The sequence below is a fragment of a genome, unplaced genomic scaffold (assembly GCF_019419815.1).
Source record: "Pyrus x bretschneideri cultivar Hongxiangsu unplaced genomic scaffold, Pyrus_bretschneideri_v1 Contig15, whole genome shotgun sequence".
Classification (NCBI taxonomy): Eukaryota; Viridiplantae; Streptophyta; class Magnoliopsida; order Rosales; family Rosaceae; genus Pyrus; species Pyrus x bretschneideri.
This window is the reverse complement of record NW_025999446.1, coordinates 866,035-880,931: the sequence shown is the minus strand read 5'-3', so window position 1 is coordinate 880,931 and position 14,897 is coordinate 866,035. Positions and strand designations below refer to the sequence as shown.

General features: G+C 39.6%; 1 pseudogene; it reads right to left on the bottom strand.

Moving 5' to 3' along the window:
• Window positions 1-8,499: 8,499 nt before the first annotated feature.
• Window positions 8,500-9,517, bottom strand: LOC125475428 (annotated as a pseudogene).
• Between the last annotated feature and the right edge of the window lie 5,380 nt (window positions 9,518-14,897).

Here is a 14,897-nt window from a genome sequence, read left to right as displayed (position 1 = left end):
AACTTAATGAGGTCAAACAAACACACCCTTAGTGTATTTTTCTTTTGCACTCTAAGTTTAAATTTTTATTTCTATAATTTATATGATTGGATTAATTAGACAATCGATTTATCATAATTGGAGAGTCGTAAATTGGTTTGTCAACGAGACAAACACATCATGCAATCTTACATCATGTCCCAACTTGCTCGTTTTATAATCTGTTAATCACAACCGGGAGTATTAGTTCTTTCTTACTAGTTTGTTCTAACATATGCTCGATCGATATAAATTCAGATTTCATAAATTTACAGATTGAAGATGAAAGACATAGTTGTCCCAAGTTTAATTGTTCATGAACTTCTAAACCAAAATAACTATGAAGAATGGAGTTTGCGAGTTGAAACCTACCTGTTGGCAAAAGGTCTTTGGGAAGTTGTGGAAGCCACCACTGAGCCTCATTGGTGTTGATGAGCTCATATCTATATATATTTTATATCAAATTCACTTGTCTTTTCTTAGTTAGTTCCTTATATTTTTGAGTTATTTACTTTGTGTTTGTGTTTTGTAGGATTTGTCAAGCAAAGAAAAGAAAAATAGCACAAGTGGGACTTTAAGTAACAAATTCATCAAAACTACCTGTGCAGGTCAGCTGACTTTGGAACCAAGTTTCGGACAGCTCAGAATGAATTAGAGAATGAATCTTATATTCTTGGAAAGCAACAGATGTCTATTTTCTGTAGCATTTCACGGATTGTTAATATCATTTTTCTAGAAGAAGTTATGGCCGTTTTAACACTGAAAGGTTCCCAAGAGGCTGAGCAGTTTGTAACTGACAAGAAAGCATTGAAAGCAATAAATCCAATAAATCTAGTAGCCCAAACTGATGCAATCAAGAACAAACCAGCTGACACCTATTCAAATATCAGAGGAAATGGAATTAAAGATGAGGATTAAGAGGGAGTAATTGGCATAAAGGCTACCCAAGGAGTTACAATTGTTTTACATTTTCTCTCACTTATTGTCATCACTAAATGGCTGTTAGTGGGTGAGTTAAGGAGAAGAAAATGATGTAGCAAGAATTGGTTTAAAAGTAGCATTGGGGAAGGAAGGAAAGAGGAGAGCCTTAGTCAATTTCTTTCGGTTCTATTTTCTCAAACTCATGTCTATCTTTTGTTTTAACTTAAGGATTGTGTAACTAAATTTTTAGTAGTTAGGGGCTGTTTGAAGCCCCGAATATGATTGCAAGTTTGTTATGACATTTTGTTTGAATTACTTTTATGATTGGATGAAAATTGGTTCACTACTTGTCTCATTGATGAATTCTTAATGTGTTTTCTACGGATGCATACTTAGTAAGCATATCTAGGATTCTAATGCTATGAATATGTCTGTGTCTGCCCTTGTCGAATGAGGACCTACATATGTTCTAGAGTAGTACTTGTTAATTGTGATTAACATGTGAACCAATTTCTAGGATAAGTAAGACAACGCCAGTACTTACGATGCCTTGTGATGACTCAAACTCTTTTCATTCTTAATGATTTCGACTTGTTAAATCTATGAACACACCATTCTAGATTGCATGCTAGGGACTAAGTTAAGTTGAAAACGCCATTCTCTTAACATACTACATAAGAAAGAGTAATAGGTTGAGTTCTAACATTGAGCCAACTTGAGCATCTTCATCCGAAAATGAAAGGAATTTGAATGAAACATAACATGTTTGCATGATTATTTGGTGGTGGATAGCAATTCCCCTAACTCGTTTTTTCTTAATTTGTGAACTACTTAAAAATCTGTTTTTGTTCGATTTAATTTAAATAGCAAATCAACTCCAAAAATCCCAAAAATTTGTGTGATTGTACTTCTGTGTGTCTAGTATTTGCATATAAAATTTCATAGACTTTAGATAAGTGTAAGTCGGTCTAATAATTATTTTTCGGTGGCTGGTCAGTAGGGACAGCAGCCCAGTTTTTGTGACATTTTAAGTAGATAGATAAAACAATCTTCTGCGGGAAAGACCCTTATTTTCGTATGTTACAATTGAAAAATCTTATTGTTAGTAAGGAAAATCAATAGGACATTTGTGTGCTACTTTGTGGTGTGCTTTTAATCCTATCAAATTTTATTTAAATTAAATCGAACAAAAATAGGACAAAAACAGATTTTTAAGTAGTTCACAAATTAAGAAAAAACGAGTTAAGGGAATTGCTATCCACCACCAAATAATCATGCAAACATGTTATGTTTCATTCAAATTCCTTTCAATTTCGGATGAAGATGCTCAAGTTGGCTCAATGTTAGAACTCAACCTATTACTCTTTCTTATGTAGTATGTTAAGAGAATGACGTTTTCAACTTAACTTAGTACCTAACATGCAATCTAGAATGGTGTGTTCATAGATTTAACAAGTAGAAATCATTAAGAACGAAAAGAGTTTGAGTCATCACAAGGCATCGTAAGTACTGGCGTTGTCTTACTTATCCTAGAAATTGGTTCACATGTTAATCGCAATTAACAAGTACTACTCTAGAACATATGTAGGTCCTCATTCGACAAGGGCAGGCACACACATATTCATAGCATTAGAATCCTAGATATGCTTACTAAGTATGCATCCGTAGAAAACACATAAAGAATTCATCAATGAGACAAGTAGTGAACCAATTTTCATCCATTCATAAAAGTAATTCAAACAAAATTTCATAACAAACTTGCAATCATATTCGGGGCTTCAAACAGCCCCTAACTACTAAAAATTTAGTTGCACAATCCTTAAGTTAAAACAAAAGATAGACATGAGTTTGAGAAAATAGAACCGAAAGAAATTGACTAAGGCTCTCTTATTTCCTTCCTTCCCCAATGCTACTTTTAAACCAATTCTTGCTGCATCATTTTCTTCTCCTTAACTCACCCACTAATAGCCATTTAGCGATGACAATAAGTTAGAGGAAATGTAAAACAATTGTAACTCCTTGGGTAGCCTTTATGCCAATTACTCCCTCTTAATCCTCAAACACAAAGTAAATAACTCAAAAATATAAGGAACTAACTAAGAAAAGACAAGTGAATTTGATATAAAATATATATAGATATGAGCTTATCAGGTGTGCTGCAAGAAGAGTTCACAGTTAGTTTGAAATGTACCTTTGTGGGGCCTTAGGTGTAGGCCTTGAGGTTCGCAATCAAAACTAACAAGGACTTAGGCATGCCATTGTTATCTCAGTATAACAGATGTTGGAATAGATGTGATTTAAGTTGGTTACTTGTGCCCTAAGTTACTCGAACTTCTTGTTATCAAAGGATTGTCACATATGGGTTAAGTCTGCATTAAGTTCTTTTTCTTGCCTTGTAAACAAGGACTTTTAGTTCAAAATCTTGTACGTTAAAAAACGAAGGGAGTTCAGAACCCTTTAAACCATTTCCTTGATCCCAGTTTGTACTTGATGAAAATAGGGTTATTAAGTTAACCATATTCGAATGCAAATGGAGCTCTTAGGTGGAAAACAGTGGGAAATTACTTGAATACATACTGAAAAGTACATTAAGCGACATATCTACTAAATTAAAGTAAAACAAAGAGACTCGGGCAAGATTTAACCTTGGCGGGCAAGGTAGAATCCTCTTGCAGCCACTTCTCTTTGGTTTTATAGAGGTTGGAATCTAAAAAGGATGAATGGTAAACAAGTTTTACACGAGGGAATCAATACTACAATATTAAGGGAAGGTAGTAGAGCTTTTACACTAGACAAAAGATAGCTTTTCTAAAAGGAATATAGCTAAAGGGTATGGATCTGGACATGATTCATCTTTTCTGGGTACGAATTGGCTTGAGAGCAGAGTTTGTATGTCTTTTGATTGGTTGGTTGCGTGTCTTTGTCTCTGATGTCTCATTCTTCTTTTATAGGCAATTTGGCCTGATTGCTTTTAGCAATATTCTTGTCCGAAAGCTTTTGGAGGGCAGTGAGTCATCAGCTATTTACTTGTAGTGCCACTAGAAAATGCTTTTTGACTGATAGTGAGTTGGTTTCTGTAAGTTGTCACTTTAATCATAGGCACATGGCCTATGCCTCTGCTGAAAGGCTTCAATTTGCTTCAGGCTTCATTGCTGGGCTTGGGGGCAAACTCTCACTCCACTCGGCATCCTTAGGCCCTTTCCTTATAAGGCCCAATGTTAAATATTAACCCAAACAGTGCCCCTTTTAATTATTGTTAAGTCTACAAACCGAGACCTTAATGAGAATCAAATACTAGCTGCATGCTTTTACTCGGGACTTGCACCACTTAAACAACCGTTTTCAAATAAACCCTTGCACTAACCCATGATTTCCAACGTTAACTAACTGTCCCTTATATAATGCTCCACTTAAACTTCTTCGCTAAACACCTTTAACAATCTTTATTCTTCGAGCTTCTAGAATTTCCAGAATTCCCTTGCCTTCACAGCTTTCTTTTCTTTCCACCCTCGATTTTCTCTCAATTCTACCCAGAAATCAAACCATGGCCCCCAAAACTCGGCCTGCATGTGAGTCTGGTGAGGGCATCAACACTATGTGTCGTTGACTCAACGGCCTTTATCGCCCTCAGGCTGGTTTGAACTCTTCGATTTTCTTCAAGAATGGGGGAGTTCACTCCTTAGGACTGGCCTGGACTACCCGAGTCTCCATTATGGTGGAGAGCAACATGCTCTTTGCTGCTTGGTTCACCCCAAACCCCATATTCTGTTGAGGCTGGTATCTCGACCTTCAAGTGGTCTACTCATCAAAGGGGCTTCCTATTGATGAAAGATGAAGCTTGGTCACAATGGGTGAATGAGTTTGAACCCATATGGAAGAAGAAATGGATGAACAATCGCATCTACGAGCTCATTATGCTCGCCAAGGTCACTGTTATTGCCAAGCCTGAGCTCTTGACCACGACTCTCCTATTTTGAAACACTGGGACTAACACATTCGATTTTAGAATGGGTCTTATGTCCTCCTACTGTCCTTGACATGGCTCAAGTCTTCGGGCTAAAGCCTTCAGTCAGATGAGTGGACGTGATCCACGACTGGTCCTCTCTTTCTTGCCTGACTGCTGAAGGCTCGAGCACTTCTGAATCCATCATTCGGCTGGAGTACACCATTTCTACCTTTAAGAGTTATAGGACGTCCTTCACGGGGTTCATCCCATTCGCGAAGAAGACCTTCAGCCCGCCTTTAGCCATTGTAAATAGGGACCACGAACATATGTACTTTCTCTTATATTGGCTCAACAAGCATGTGTTCCCTAACAAATCTAAAAGAGTAAAGCTCTAGTGGATTCCCTTGGTGAAGGCCCTCCATTCTTTCAACGATGTTGCCACATGACCTTTCCTCATCGCCCACCTTTACCACATCTTGTTCAAGATGACCAGAGGTGAGCCTGTTGAGACCAATCTTAATGGGCCAACCTGGATGGTCCAATTATGGCTCAAGTGGTATGTCCTTAAGTTTCGGGCACCCATCCTGAAGTTCCCCAAGGGCGTGGCTCTAGCCCGCATCCTGGCTGAGGCATCTCCTACCAACCACTCAACTCTGGCCTGCCTTTATTTCTTCAAAGTTTGTTAGACTCAGGTAGATTTGGAGTGAGATGCCTCCGTGCTGAGAAGGTATCTTTGGTTCTCCTACCAGATCTTCCAAGATGCCTTCGGGGAAAATGCCAGCAGCTTCTGCAACGAAAAGTTTGTAAGCTGCATCCAACAGCGAGACTTGGCTTGAGGAGTTCAAAACTACCGTGGCTATGAACGTGGGCTAAAGGTCTACCACCCAAATTTATGTGGTAGACAGCTAGGCTTTAGGCATGCCATTCCAGTGTTATTCTTTGATTTTATGCACTATGGAACCTTCTATCGCCTTCATTTCCCCGTCGATGTAACATTTTGGGCCGCTCAGCATAACCTGAAAGTGATGAGCTGCATTATCCATAAGTCCGTGGTCCTCAACTTTGAGTGCACACCTTCTTTCTCCACTTGGTGGGAAACTAAGTGGCAGAAGAAGTATGAAAGAGACCTGATGGAAGCCCATGACCTTCTCTTCGGGTAACTCTTCTTCAAGTTCTACCTGAAGAATGAGGAGCTTGAAAAGTGGACGGAAGCGATCCACCAGAAGAACCAACTTCTCCTAATAGGTATATCTCATTATCTTATCTCTTTTGTCTTACTTCTCTTAGTGATGTCTTTATAACTTATCATTTCTTAATTCTTATTTTGGTTTTGCAGCCCAACATAACATTGAAGGAGTGGATGTCGGGCCAGAAGATGAAGGTGCAGATGCATTCGTCCTCCAAGAAGTTACGGCTGAGGCAACGATACAATAAGCTGGGTCCAGCTAAGCTGCTGCAGACACTGGGGACATCTTCGAGCTCTTTGGAGATTCAGAGGCTGAGGTTGGGCCTGAAGTGGAAACTCAGGCACCTCGGTGGGTAAGAACAATTGTTGTGGAGACTTCAGAGTCCGAGCCGGATGAGCTGCCTTAGCCTCGACTAGCTCCGCCTGGCCTGCCGGTAACTTCTGCAAGGAAGAAGACTAGAACTCAGATCTTTAAGACTTCCAAATCCTCATCTTCCATTCCAATTGATGGCAGCAAGGAGAAGCAAAAATCTTCCAGTAAGTAGCTCAATCTCATATTCCTATCAATTTTGATTATTTGGATTTTGAACTAATAACCTTTTTTCTTTCTTACTTAGGAGCTCCAGCAACCAAGAAACCTGCCCCCACTCCCAGAGAGGAATAATCGGTGCAGAAATGCAGCCAGTGGAAAGAGAAGTCCTCGCCATGATCCTCAAGGACCTAAAGGTATATCCTTTACCTTTTGGAATGTTGAGTTTCTTTCTTTGACCTTTATGCTAACTCTTTGCTTGTCTGCTTGCAATAGGATACCAAAGGCGAATAGACCACCTAGCCTGAGGTTTCTCCCCTAGCCTGAACGGCGTAACTTTCCCTTCCTCAAGCCAAGTCTTCGAAGGTATGCTTTTATTTCATTTCTGGTTACATTTGTGATTTTCCCAATCTTGAAGCTAATGACCATCTGTATTATTTTCTCAATTTCCACTCCTTCAACTCTTCCCCTAATAATGGTGGTAACTCCCACCTCCCAATTTAATCCAAAGACTGGGGAGATGCTGCACTATGTTGAGGACGACATCACTTCAGTAAGCTTTTTTCCTTAAGGTTCCCCTTAAATTCCTTCTAGGTTCCTCCTTAACGTGTACTTATATTATGTTCTTTCTTCTTTTAGTTTTCTTCCATGCTTGAGGCTACTCAGCAACTGCTAACCACATTTAAGGGGCCAATAGTCCCTGAGATCCTTGTGGTCTCAGAAGTGACTAACCCGATGACTCTTGAGGCTGCTTCTCAGGCTAGCCTACCTTCGTTTCCTAAGGCCACTGCTACCATAGAGGTGCCTTATTCTCCAGCTCAAGGGCCATCACAGGTATAAAAGTCTTCTCACCTATATTTCTTCTGTATCTTGATCGTAACTTAACCCCTTGATTTAATTATTTATTGGATTGCGGCAGGCTTCTTCGGAAGGCTCAGGCTAGTCACCTTGGCCCGCGACGCACAAGGCGCCTCTTCCTTGGTCTCTAAGGCTTTTGGGGTCATTGGGATTTCTATTCTTTGGCCAAAGAAGACTGCAGCTGCTGTCTCCTCCACTTCCAAGCCTTCTTTTTCCATATCTACTAAAGCTGCCTCCGCCATTGCTGCCTTTGGGGATGCTAGAGTGATGCCCTCACCCTTTACATCTATACCAGCCATTGCCTTTTTGCCCGTGCTTGTTAAAGAGTTTGGGCAAATCAAGACCAAGCTAAGGTCCCCAAGGTGTCCCTCTGAGCCCCAACTTCTTCAAGATTCGCGCCAAGTCTTTAGGGAGTGGATACAAAGAGACTTTACAGCCTCCTTTAGCCTCAAGGCCCTCCAAGATGTTGAAAAGGCTTTGATTGAGCTCTACAAGGCTTAGCTAATGTCGAAGGTTTAGTACGAGTCATTTCTCAACATTTTTGAGAACCTAATGGCATTGAGGGATAAACATCAACGGGTAGAGAGAGGATCGAACATAATAAAGTGTTATAAGGAGAATCACGCTCGGACCTCAACCTCTCTACAACAGCTGGTGGAGGATGGTTCAACCTCATGGTGGTGGCTTCTGAGATTTAGAAGTTGGAAGAGTAGCTCTCTGCTTTGAGGCTGAGCAGATGACCTTTTCAAGCTAGCTCTATAAAAAAATTGAAAAAGTGAAGAAGGTTAACTAAGAAGTAGAAGACTTTGAAGCCCAATTAGCCAACAACAAAATGTACTTAGAAGAACCTGGTAGGATTTTTACAATTATGCAAACATATCATTCTAGAATAGCTACCTTGGCAAAATATGTAAAATTGTTAAGCTAAAGTCTTTGTAACTTCCTATCTTGATGAAATGAAATAACTTCGGTCTTCACTTCAACTTGTTTTATTTTACTTACTATTTCAAAATGAACATACTTCAATACTTCACCATGTGCTTAAACTTCATCAATGTAACAATCTTTGACATTCCACAAAGTTAGGTGATATTTCTTCAAAAACTTAGCATTGACTGGATGTCTTTGCAGGTTTCCTTCTAAATCTGTCAAATAATATCCCCATCTGTCTAACACTTGGTTAATAATGAAATGACCTTTCCAAGTAGGACTCCAGTTCCTAAAGCCTCTAACTTGAGCTCTCAAAGGTAGAATTGCCTTCCACACTAACTCTCATTCCTTGAAGGTTTTCACCTTTACTTTCTTGTTATAAGCTCGGGCAACAACTCTCTTTCCTTCTTGAATTTTGTTCAAGGCTTCAATTTGGGCTATATCTAAATCTTCAACTCCTTGACACATAACTTGAATATATTCTTCACTGTGTAGACGAAACTGGTTTTGGAGTCTGACAGAACTTACATTGATTTTCATAGAAAGCACAGCATCTTGCCTAAAGGTTAAGGCATAAAGAGCGGTCTCAGTTCCTGTCCTCTTGGATGTTATGTAGGCCCACAATGTCTCTCCCAACTTTTCATGCCACTTCTCTGGACTATCTGCTACCATTCTTTTAATGATATTCACCAAGATCTTATTGCTGGTTTCTGCTTGGCCATTTGATTGAAGGTAGTAAAGACTACACCCGATCATCTTTATTTTGAACTTGTTTGCAAGTTCTTCTACTTCTTTTAAGATAAAAGATGGTCCCCTGTCTCTGATAATTGTCTCGGGCACCCCATATCTATGTAAGATCTTGGTTTCAATGAACTTCTTCACAGCAGCCGAAGTGATAGTCTTCACAGCTGAAGCCTCCACCCACTTATAAAGTAATCTATTGCCATAATTACAAAGGTATGCCCTTGCTAGAAGTAGGGTAAATTTGCCCAATGAAGTCTATTGCCCATCATCTAAAAGGCAAAGACTTCACCACTGGATTCAAAGGTACTGAGGGTATGTGTTGGAGAGGTCTATGTTTTTGGCATTCTTCACAGCCTCTGGCATAGGCTTTACAATCTTTTTCCATGTTAGATCAGAAGTAGCCATATCTCTTCAATAACCACGTCATTTTTGTTCTAGCTTGATGCACCATAGATGCCTTCATGCACTTTAGCCATCACCCTCATTGACTCTTCTAGACACAAGCATTTCAACAGAAGTCCATCTGGAGTCTTTCTCAGCAGAGTTTTGTCCCACATGACAAACTTAGTTGCTTGCTGCCTGATTTTCTTACTTGTGGGGAAAGAATGATCATTTAAGTACTGGATAATGGGTGTTATCCAGTCTTCTATCTCAGCTTTCTTAGTCATTACATCTAAGCTGAACCCTTTTTCAAAGATAGAAAAGAGATTTCTTCTTTGTACTTCCACCTCTATCTCAAACCTTCTTTATTGGATTTGTGCTCTAGAAGCTAATTGTGTATCTCATTAGCAATTAAATTTGCTTATCTGGAAATATGGTTGACTGAAATCTCAGTACCCCAATAACTCAGTAGCTGAGTAGTTGCCAAATAATAACTAGCCATGTTAATGTGTCTGCAATTGTAATCCACATTTAACTGATTGATCACTAACTTTGAATCACCAAAGATCTCCACCTCTATTGCCCCTAACTCTATCAGGATTTCCAAGCTAATGATTAATGCTTCATACTCTGCCTGACTGTTGGTAGTATCTTGGTAATCTAGAAGGACTGAATAGTAGTGATGAATTCCTTTGGGATCAATGAAGACAATCCCAGCTCTGGCAGCATGCTGAGTACAAGATTCATCACAATACAACCTTCAAGGAGTGATGGTTATCCTCTTCATCTCTTATTGGATCCATTTTTCCTTGCTCGAGTGATCTTTACTTGGTGGAATCTAAAGACTGGTTACATCCAGAGTTCCTAGAATGCTAACAAGTTCATCCTGTGATTCTTGGTCTTGGTCAAGAAATCTGTAATTGCTTGCCCTTTTATTGCTCTCTGAGGCACATATTGAAAACTGAACTCTGAAAGTGCTAGAATACATTTCTCAAATCTTCCAGTTAACATTGGCTTTGATAGCATGTACTTGATCACGTCGGTCTTGACGATGATATGGATATGGTAGGGCAACATGTAATGCCTTAACTTGCAGGCAGTGAAGTACAAAGCCAAACATAGCTTGTCGATTGGGGAATATCTCTTTTCTACCTCAGTAAGGATCCTACTGAGTTAATATATAGCTTGTTCCTTCCTTCCTTTGTTGTTATGAGACAATAAGCTTCCTATTGAATTTTCAAAGGCAGAGATATAGAGCTTTAAAGGTTTTTCTCTCTAAAGTGGCATGAGCACTGAAGGAGAGGCAAGGTAAGTTTTTATTTTGTCAAAAGCCTCTTGGTGTTATGGGCCCCACTCAAACTCTTCTTGGTTTCTCAACCTTAACAAAGGAGTCAACAGCTGAATCTTGCTTGCCAAGTTTGCCATGAACCTTTTTAAGAAGTTGATCTTCCCAAGTAGCCTTTGCAACTATATTTTGTTGGTGGGAGAAGGTGACTTCATTATGGCCCAAGCCTTGTTTTTATCTACTTCAACACCTCTTTGATGAACAAGGAATCCTAAAAAGTTGCCCGATCTTACTCCAAAAGCACATTTCTTAGGATTCATTTTCAACTTATGGGTCTTCATTTTGGTTAATGCTTGTCTAAGGTCATATAAGTGTTGCTCCTCAGGTTTAGACTGGACCACAATGTCATCAATGTACATCTCTATGTTATGCCCAATTAAATCGTGAAAAATGGCATTCATTGCTTTTTGATAAGTTGCACCAGTATTCTTGAGCTCGAAGGGCATGATAACGTTCTCATATGCTCCAATATATCCTGGGCACCTAAAGGCTGTTTTATGTATGTCTTTTTTATCCATTTTTATTTGGTTATATCTAGCATTTTGATCCATAAAAGATAGAACTTCATGTTTTGCAACTGCATATATAGATAGATCAACCATCGGCATAGGGTACTCATCTTTAGGCGTGGCTTCATTAATATTTCGATAGTCAACACAACATCTGATGGTGTTAATTACAACTTTTAATACAGGTACAATGTTGGCCAACCACTCGACATATTTGGTAGGCTTAATAAATCCAGCCTTCACCAGCCTCTTAATCTCTTCTTTGACCTTTTCTTTGATCTCCTTAGACATTCTTCTTGGAGCTTGCTTCACAGGTTTGTAACCCTCCTTTATAGGCATCATGTGCTATACTAAACTAGGATCCAATCCTGGTATTTTAGTGTAATGTTATACAAAGTAGTCTTTGAATTCATGTAAAAGGTCTATTATTCTTGCCCGATCATCATCTTTCAACAAGCCACTAAGTTGTATTAGCCTTCGATCTTCCTTAGTCCCCAAATTAATGGTTTCTAAAGGGTCTTGTATTTTTGGAGCTGGCTTACCAAGCTTTATACACAAAAATTCAACTGACTTTGGACCTCAGTACATCATCTGGCCAGTCCAAGTCATATATACACTCAGCCATATGTATGGCTGCCCCTATCTCATGTCCCAAAAACTTTTCTTATTTTATATTCTGGCTGCTTGAAGCATCTCTTTCCCAGTCTGTTTCTTCCTTGGCCAATCTTTCTCTCACTTCTTTTCTCTATTTCCCATATACCAACAGTCTTTTAATTAAGGACTTGACTGTAACTACTTGGTCATTTCTCCTTTATTCTAACATCATTGGTGTCGAGGAGTTGGGACGATATGGGGTCTATCCCATTCCTCTCGAGTGAGAGATAACCTTTGTTTTAGAAGCTTTTGGGATGTCACCTTAGTCAAGCAGCCAATCTCATCAGCTTCAAAGTACTGCAAGATCCCAATATTGGGATTGTAAAAACTGGCTTCTGCAACACTGGCTATGGGGAGAAATGGCCTTGACTCGACCTCCACAATCTCCCAAAAACCTGGTTCCCCGGCTCTAAACTCGTGGTAGACAGCAACTTGTTGATGTAGAGTGGATGGCACCGACAGACTTTGGTGAATCCAATCTCTGCCAAGCAAAGCTCCATAAGTAGAGTTACTATCCACCCCAAAGAAAGCTAGCATGATTTGCTTAGATCCCAAGTCAACTTCCAATGGCAATATCCCATGTGTTCTTGTGATGGCTCCAAAGAAACTTGAAATTGTTAGATAAATGGGAATAAGATATTCCTCACTTCTACCCAATCTCTTCATTTGTTTAAGTGGAAGTACATTGACCGTAGCTCTTCCATCAATCAACACCCTCTTGAAGGGTAGTCCCTCCAGATGAGCAGTTACATATATGGGTTTGAGATGGTTGGCTAGGGCCAGACTTAGGCTGCCGAAGACCATTTTGTTCAAAAATATCCTCTCGGGCTCCTTTTTTGTGGGTTTCAGCGAATATGCCATGCCTGATTCATTTCTCCCAGCTTTTTTAACACTAACAAGTGCTATCATTGGTTCTATTGCCAAATAATCAGCCTCTATTGTGGCTGGTTAATCTGGTTTGGCACAAAACATGGCTGATAAATCATAGGTCATCTTTGCGTGGAAGTTGCTGGGTCATGGTACTTCTTCTTTCTTTCCTCCAATTTAAGACACAAACTCATTTATCTAGGCCTGTGCATCTTTTGGCAACATCAATTCAGGCACTTCCTCCTCTTTGGTTATACCAAAGTCATGTAATTGCCTTGGTTCAAAAAGAGTATCAACCAACAGAGGTGAAGGTATTCCTCTTTCAGGTGAAATGGTTCTAAAACAGATTGGTTATGGACTCTATCTTGGTGTTGGCATCATCACCACATCCTCTTAAGCTCTTCTTAACACTTTATATTTCCCTGAGTGGGGATTCTGAGGTACATAATCTCCTTCACCCTCCATTTTACTATTAGCTCTTTCTATCTCTTTTTTGCTTTTCCATTGGAGCTATCTACCTTGTGTGGCTTCTTCAAACATGACATTTCCAGAAGCTTCTGAAATGGTAGGGATCTTTAATTAGTTCATGTGAGTTTTATAATGGCTTTGGACTCTTCTGATCATAGATGCTCTAATTTCTCAAACTGGTTTCCCATCTTTCCTAATTATGTACCATTTACGGCCAAGTCGGGCTAAATTTTTCCTAGTGACTGGTGAGATTAAGTTCCTAGTCTTCCCTCTCTACCCTTGCCTCGCACTGCCATGATAAGTTGGCTGATGAGGTTTCACTTTTACCCACCTTGGCATCTTGGCTTCCTTGTCCTCAGCTTTTTTAGAGACTTCATAGTTCTTAAATACCTTAGATAAGCCTTTAGGTTCAAAATCTCCACCTAACCTTTGGAATACATTTCTGGAAGTTTCTTTCTCTGTTGCCCGCATAACACTTTTGCAAGGATCTTGTTCCTTTTTCTCTCTTATCCTGACTAATTCTTGGTGAATAATAGCTCCTGATGCTAGTACTTGCAACTCGCACTTACATTGGCACTTGTTACACAACATTATTCCTTTCACTATGGCTACTTTAGGTCTATCAGGCAACCTTCTAACTCATTCTGTAGGCCTGGGAGCTGGCTTTCTTTCTCCTTTCACTTCCAAGATAACCTTTCCTTTTCCTTTCTCAACCCAGTTAAGGTTGATCATGTTGATTGGAGCCTCTGGGAATAGATCTGTATCAATCATCATATTTGCCTGGGGATTCTTCAACAATAGCTTTCCTTTAACTATGAGATCTTTGATCTAATCTCTAAACTGCACACGTTGGTTATGGAGTAGTTAAAGGTATAGTACAGTTTGCAATACTTTTTCCCTCTCAACTCTTCTGGCTTACACATTTTTTTGGTACTGTCGGACACAATCACTCTTGCTCTTACTAACTCCTCATAGATCTATATTGCCTTAGTTAAGTTAAAAGAACAAGCCTAGTATTTGGGAGGCTTCATAGGCACAAAACCTCCATCAATCATGACAACCTTCTGATCCTTCACAGGCTAGACCAACCCTTTTACCATTAAAGGTTTGAAAGGAGTGGTCATTTCGACTGCACATAGATCCATTCCTTATCCTATATTGCTGTCATTCTCCCCTAACTTTGAGCCTTCGAACTCCAACTGGTGTATTGCGGCCTTCTTTTTGTAGAAAAGAGGCCGTCTTGGATGAATGCTTCACTTGCTGCTCCTTAGCTAGCAACTTCTCATTGAGCTGGACATTATAGAAATTTTCCCTCAAAGCTAATCTCAGAGCTTTCTGAGTAATAGATATAAACTGCACATGGTTGATAGGGAATTGGCATCTCATCATTGTCTTCCTAAATCTCATCATGAAGTCTTCAGTCGACTCATGTTCATATTGTTTCACCTCCACAAGATCGTTGATAGTTATCTCGGGCTCCACTATGCAGAACTGCTCGTGGAAAGCCATCTCAATTTGCCCCCTGTTGGCAATGAAATTAA